At 38.1% G+C, this 7709-nt stretch overlaps 1 long non-coding RNA gene across 1 annotated transcript; it reads right to left on the bottom strand.

The window, feature by feature from the left end:
• Positions 1–1186: 1186 nt before the first annotated feature.
• LOC133645644 (uncharacterized) lies at positions 1187–5006 on the bottom strand. Its single transcript, XR_009825162.1, has 3 exons — positions 4852–5006; positions 4560–4761; positions 1187–1425 (listed from the first exon to the last, which is right to left on the bottom strand). It is a non-coding gene; the product is annotated as an uncharacterized LOC133645644 (long non-coding RNA).
• Between the last annotated feature and the right edge of the window lie 2703 nt (positions 5007–7709).

Raw genomic sequence — 7709 nt, forward strand, 5'->3', positions numbered from 1 at the left:
AACAAAAGCTAAGTGGGAGGCTACGGATGTGGATGGGGGACGACGGTGTCGCCTATGCAAGCTACACGACGCGAGAGTATACACCAGTCTTTAGGCTGTTTGGTTCTGCAGCTATCAGTGTAGAGGATGAAAAGCAGAGGTGAACGCATGCAGCCCTGAAGTGAGCCGGTTCAGGCGTGTTGGAGGTCAGAGAAGGTGTTGTTGTCCAGAACTCTCCGTGATCTGTTGGTTAAAAAGTCCATTAGCCACAGGATTAGCTGGTCATCCAGATGAACTAGGGCTGAGAGTTTGTCAGCCAGGATGTGGGGCTGCAGGGTGTTGAATGCAGAAGAGAAGTCTGCAAACAGGAGTCTGCCTGAAGTGTTAGGGTGCTCTCTGTGTTTGTGGACAGTGTCTATTATAAATGTTTTTTTTGCATCAACACCTCTGCCTCTGGGATATATATGTGTGTATGTAAGTATATATATATATATATATATATATATATATATATATACAGGTATATATATATATATATATATATATATATATATATATATATATATATATATATATATATATATATATATATATATATATATATATATATATATATATATATATATATATATGTGTGGGAAATTTTTGAAAAATCTCCTGATGATTGAGGAAACCCGTCATGAAACAGGCCTGTAGAGATGAAATAGTCTTGTGATTTTTTTCCCACACATACATATTACGCTCTACCACGGTATCGAGCACTATTTTTTTGGATAATCTAATTAAGACATATATATATATATATATATATATATATATATATATATATATATATATATATATATATATATATATATATATATATATATATATATATATATATATATATATATATATATATATATATATATCAGTGACGTGCAGTCAGTAGAGGCAGGGGAGGCGGGGCCTCACCTGCCATCATGGAAAGAAAAAAAAATGTAAAAAGAAAAAAAAAATAATTAAATAGTTATATGTATCTAGTGATTATACTAAAGTTATTTTCCATTTAACTTCACCAGTTTTAGATTATTTTTATTTTTATTTTCACATTTGCCGTTCAAATACAGAGAAGAGACGGTGCGGTGATCAGCAGCCAGTAGAGGCACGTCACTGATTTGTGCCTCAACATGGATTGTGCGCAATGACTCGGCTAACTGCTGGCCTGCTGTGCAGTGAGACTGTATTGCTATATTAATTATACCAGCTAACTAAACTATGGCATAGTTTAGTTAGCTGAGGTATATAATTTACAGTGTATTTTGTCAACAACTGTATGTGTGTAACTTATTTTTTGTGCTGAGCCTTCATAAAACTGCTGCAAAAGACGTCCTGGCTGAGGCTTGCAGTAATCCGGCCTCCTGGTGGTAGAGGGCGGTAGTGATCCCAGAGATCATTCCTCGGCCGCTGAAGAAAAAAAAAAAAAAAGAAAAAAGTTAGCAATAAGTGCAGCGATTGTTTATTTCCTCTCGCCTGAACTCTTATTAAAAACATGGAGGATTACATATGTAAAATAAAACAGTTTTCTAAACTGGACTTTCAATCGAAGCAGGAGGTAATAATTAAAGGTAGACCAACGCCGGAGCTAAAAGGTTTGCTTTTGACTTCGGGACAGAAGACCCGTTCTTTTCAAACGGCGTGGTACACACGCAAAGGCTGGCTGTGTGGATGTCCAGCAAGAAAGGTAAGACCATAATAATGTTTTTTTTATTAAATGATAAATGATAAATGGGTTATACTTGTATAGCGCTTTTCTACCTTCAAGGTACATTAAATGTGCTCTTTTGTGTGCTACAGTTTGTATGTGTAAAGAATGCTGGTATGAGCTTTTAAACATAACCCGTTAACTGCTGCCAATCACATGGTGAATAAGATACTCTTTAGCAGGGGTGTCCAAAGTGCGGCCCGGGGGCCATTTGCGGCCCGCAGCTAATCGTTTACCGGCCCGCCACACATTCTGGAAATACTATTGTAAAAATAAAAAAGAACATTAAAAAAAGTGGAATGAGGTGAAATCTAACGAGAAAAAGTTGCTATGTTGACACAAAAGCTGCCATGCAGGCTGTTTTTTTTCTTTTGTCTTTCTTCATTTTTCTTTTTTTTGCCATTGCTCAAAAAAAATATATAATGACAAAAAATCCATGTTATAATGAATTATTTTCAGGGCTCCAATTACTTTAAATATTTCACTTTAAAATGTTTTATGTGGTAAATATTGCATATATTGTGTGGTTGACATATAAAAACATCAAAGTTTTCTTTGACAAAAGCGCATAAAACAAACAAAATAGTAGTTCCAGCATAAAATCGACAGATATATCTGAAGTTGATCTCGTATCTTAAGTGTTGAAAGTAAAATAAAAACCCAATAAAAATGTATCACTTTATGAGTGGGGCACCTTTTGGATCCCAAATATATTTAGTGATTTTTTATTTATCTTTTCACTGTGATTACTCAAAAATATGAAATAATTAAAATCAATGGTGTCCTGCATTATTGATCTTTTAGGGCTCTAATTACTAAACACAGCATATTTCAGTTTTACTATAAAAAAAACTAAGTTGTTTTTGACAGAAAAGCCATAAAACATTTTTTTTAATTTGCATTACTTTATATCAACTTGAAGTTGATTTAGAGATTTACTGTAAGCGTTAAATAATTAAAAAAAAATAATAATCTGACTTATTTTTTAACATTTTAATGACTGAGACCCTTTATGGTCCCCGGGACCCCTAAAGGTAAAATAAATAAAAAATGCATATATTTTGTTATGGTTTGAAAATGAAAAATATCAAAATGGCCCCCACATGCTTTAATTTTTCCGTGTGCGGCCCTCAGTGGAAAAAGTTTGGACACCCCTGCTCTTTAGGGTTCATATGTTTGTAAATCTGACTGTGATGAAGTCAGTGCCTCACCAGCCATGGACCTTTATATATATATATATATATATATATATATATATATATATATATATATATATATATATATATATATATATATATATATATATATATATATATATAATGTATATGTACATGTATATATACAATATATGTAAACCTCATATATAGCTCTCCTCTTTTACACTATTGTATTGCCAAGCGGCTGTTGTTATGGCTGTGGACCTCTTGAGAGAATGTATTATTGCTGGACAGGCATGCTGCTTGTGTGGATTTTCTGTTTAATGACTTCTGTGCCTCTATGTTATTGTCCTATTTTGCTCAAACTTTCCAACTGATGCGTTTCTAGGCTTTTGCTCTTCTCGTGTGCCGTAACTACGTAAATAAGATGACCACAATATTAGTAGTTCAATAGCACTGCAAACAACATGCCTCCCTTCAACATACAGTTGTATTAACACCTCCCTTACAGTCACTACATTTACATCCACTGAAAAATACCCGTTATTGCTTTAACTGACTTGAAATGTCTGAATTGGATTGTGTTTGATTTTTTCAAAAGATTGGATTAACACGTCGAGATTTGACCAGTTCTCTCTTACATGTACTGTTTGATCAAGCGATCATCAAAATTAGCTTTCTACGTGTAAATTCACAGGTGAACAAGACAAAGCCACAATCTGGCCCTCGGGACATCCCAGGTTAACATTTTGTATGTATTATTCCATCGAGACTTGTTCGAGTTTTTAAAATAGTTTGGATGTCCGACCGGAGGAAATAGCAAACAAACAACAGAGAATAATAGTCGCCACCAACAAAGAAGAAATGGCAGGCGCAGTCAGACTGAAGACTTTAGAATGTTTAAAGTTGGTGGTAGCTGAATTATTTGAGAAATCTGACTTATCTTGTGAATGGAATGTGTCATTAAGTGTCTTTGTTACTGAATAACACTTTTTTTAGACTTTAAACCAGCGGGCGCCAATTCGTCGATCGCGATCTACCAGTCTACTTGACGACCCTACCGGTCAATCGCGAACATTTTAGAAAAAAATAAGTGTAATAACAACAACAGACCCGCAATCAGACAAGTATTTTAACGCCTGAACACGCCCACATTCCTCTGCCTCTCTCTCTTCAGCCTCTCATCCTGCAGCTCTCGACACTATGACGACAGTGGCCATAAACAATTGGCTTCTACAGCAGGTGTGCCCAAAGTGTGGCATAGGGGCCATCTGTGGCCCGTGACTCGTTTGTCATTGGCCCTAGTCACATTACAAAAAACAAATAACTCCAGCAAAAATTTGGAAAACAGCAAGACACACAATGAGAAAGAGCCAAAACGTTGAAATGGGCCAATAATAACAACACAAAGATTTGTCTTTACAAAAACAAAAACAAAACAAAAAACAAAAATATTTATATATATGTATATATATTTTGTCTCATAAATGCAGGAGTAGATCTTGCTTTGGTTTTTGGCTGAGACTAGGGATCTTGTGTTACGTACGGCGGGGGGACGACACCAAAACTAGGATTGGTTCAACGGGTTTATTGAACCCTTTGATGAGTGTGTGGGAGGGGTATGCTACTGTATGTGTTTGGTGTGAAACGATGTGTAGGATTAACGATGTTAATGTTACCAGGATTTGTTGTAAGTACGTGTTGGATGAATCTTTCGTCAGTCCAGTGGGGCAGGCAAGAAGGCAGTCCGTAGGCAAGCAAGCGGTCGGGGGAAGGAGAGAAGCAACCAGTCCAAGCAGGGGGTCGAGGATCGGGGGAAGCAGTCCAAAATCCAGAGAGGAGTCGAGGCACACAGCTCGATCACGGAGAACAGGAAAAACACTGCGGGGAACACATAAGACACGGGAACAGGGAACTCACAGGGAGAGAGAGCAAGTACGCAGGAGGGGAAGTCAGAGACGGGATGCTTACTACAAAGAGTGAACTACGTTCCGGCGCAGGATCCTCGGGTCCGCTGGTCTTTATACTGCTAGCCTTCATTAGACCCAGGTGCGCTGATTGCTTGCAGCTTTGCCGGCGATGGCCAAAGCGAGCAGGGGCGTGTCCTGGCACGCTGCCAGCGGATGTGCCGGCAGAGCATGCAGGATTGAGCCAGCGCCATGACATCTTGGGCTCGAAAAGGTTAGTGACCACTGCTTTAAACTGTGTATGTATACATCATTCATCCATCTAGTCTTTCACTTTTTTTATACTGTTGTCACTGGTCACCAACTTTGCTTCCTCAGCCCACAAACTTCCAGGCTCCTTTCCGCCATACTATCTGTATATGGGCTACACACACACACACACGCACACACGCACACACACTGGGGAGCAGTTAATGACACCCTTATAGCCAACCCTGCCATCCTTGTTGGAGGAAGTCCTATTTCACATATACTGTAGAGGCAGAGCGTAGGATTCTGTTAGGAGAGTTTCATTCACTGCCTTGGTGTAGTCACTGCTTTAGTGTATTCACTGCACAGTATGTGTGTACCTTTCATCAAAATATGTATGTATGTATGTATGTATGTATGTATGTGTGTATGTATGTGTGTACCCGCAACCTACGCCAGTCCTTACATGTGTATTGTGTTTAATATTTAACATGTATGTTGCACACATTTGTTTTGGTTCTTTTGCAGACGTCTGTGTGTGTGTGTGTGTGTGTGTGTGTGTGTGTGTGTGTGTGTGTGTGTGTGTGTGTGTGTGTGTGTGTGTGTGTGTGTGTGTGTGTGTGTGTGTGTGTGTGTGTGTGTATGTGTGTGTGTGTGTGTGTGTGTGTGTGTGTGTGCGCGCGTGTGTGTGCTGGGACCACAGACAGATATGCAAACTGATTGGTCGCTTCTCTCGCCAGACATCTGACGAGGCATTCTGTCGGAGCGCATTCTCATTCAACGGGTCACCTCAGTTCCCCCAACACACACTGACACAAATGCACACATGCCAAGAACATGTGAAGGAAACCACACACACACACATACACACACACACACACACACAAACACAATACATGCATACAATACCAAAACGTTTGTACGGGTGGTCCTTGTTTTATGACTTTTTTCCACCTGATTTGCTAAGATCCAAACAGCGTGTGCAAAAAAAAAAAATAGCACGTACTATGATTGTTGCGTGTGATCCACTAACACTGCCTGTGCAAATGAACCGTGCTGCAGACTGCCTTATTTAAATGAGGACTGTTACAAACGGCAACAGTTACATTATGTTTGTTATGCTGCTTCTGCTTTGTATGTACTACACAGCTATAATTAAAGCCTCTTCTTACCTGCACATCACCACCTGTCTTCTCCATCTTGAGCTCACAACTACAGCAGCGAAGCATGTTCGTGACAGATGTAGTTCATTTCATATCCTTCCAGTTCAAAATCTATTCCTTTTTTAGTATTATTCCATTATTCTGCGATAGCGATCACTTTGAAGGGTTCATTGAATTGTTTTTTTAAGAAAAAAACTTGCTTGAGAACTAGTCACAGCATGTGCGGCGTAAGAATACAGTATAATTGTCACGCACGGCACAAGAGTACAGTGTGCCTCACACGCAGCTACAGTAGTGGTCAAAAGTTTACATACACTTGTAAAGAACATAATGTCATGGCTGTCCTGAGTTTCCAAAAATGTCTACAACTTTTATTTTTTTTCTGATAGAGTGATTGGAGCACATACTGTACTTGTTGGTCACAAAAAACATTTATGAAGTTTGGTTCTGTTTTTAATTTATTATTGGTCTACTGAAAATGTGACCGATTCTGCTGGGTCAAAAGTATACATACAGCAATGTTAATATTTGGTTACATGTCCCTTGGCAAGTTTCACTGCAATAAGGCGCTGTTGGTAGCAATCCACAAGCTTCTGGTTGAATTTTTGACAACTCCTCTTGACAAAATTGCCGCGGTTCAGCTAAATTTGTTGGTTTTCTGACATGGACTTGTTTTTTCAGCATTGTCCACACGTTTAAGTTAGGACTTTGGGAAGGCCTTTCATAAAAGAACCGAACTTCATAAATGTTTTTTGTGACCATCAAGTATGTGCTCCAATCACTCTACCACAAACACATAAGAGTTGTAGAAATTATTCGAAACTCAAGACAGCCATGACATTATGTTCTTTACAAGTGTATGTAAACTTTTGACCACAACTGTACATTGAGAAAATGTGATCACATATATCAGTTAAATATTTGCACTTAAATACGTAATACTATCGTCTATACTTCTAGTTCTGCTCTACTGCTGAAACGTCTGAGTAATAAATTATTATATTCATACTATCTTTAATTTGGCTAAATTTGGAACTTTCGGTACTGAATGTTGTGCAATCTTATGTGCTTTTTGTGTGCTGGTTAGACAATAAACTTCCTTGAATTCTTGCGCTACAACGGGTGAGTCTAAACTACGGCCCACGGGCCATGTTCGGACCATCAGCGTACTCAATCTGGCCCGCAGGTTTTCTCGAAATATTATTGTAATAACATTAAAGTTAATCTACTGCAAGCGTATCCTCATCTTCAAGCAAACGTGAGTAACGTCAGTCAATAACCATGTACATTAAATACAAATTGATGAGCTTAGCATCAAATTATATGTAGCAATCCAAACAACCATTGTGCAGATAAAAAATAAATAAATAAACAACACCTCAAGTTAACACACATGTGGCACATGATGTTACATGTCCACTGAATTATGTATACATTATAAAAAATGTCTAACCACCATACACAATTCAGAATTACACACTTCTAATGCCACTAAAAAGCATGATAGGCA

Source organism: Entelurus aequoreus, linkage group LG03 (assembly GCF_033978785.1).
Source record: "Entelurus aequoreus isolate RoL-2023_Sb linkage group LG03, RoL_Eaeq_v1.1, whole genome shotgun sequence".
Taxonomy (NCBI): domain Eukaryota; kingdom Metazoa; phylum Chordata; class Actinopteri; order Syngnathiformes; family Syngnathidae; genus Entelurus; species Entelurus aequoreus.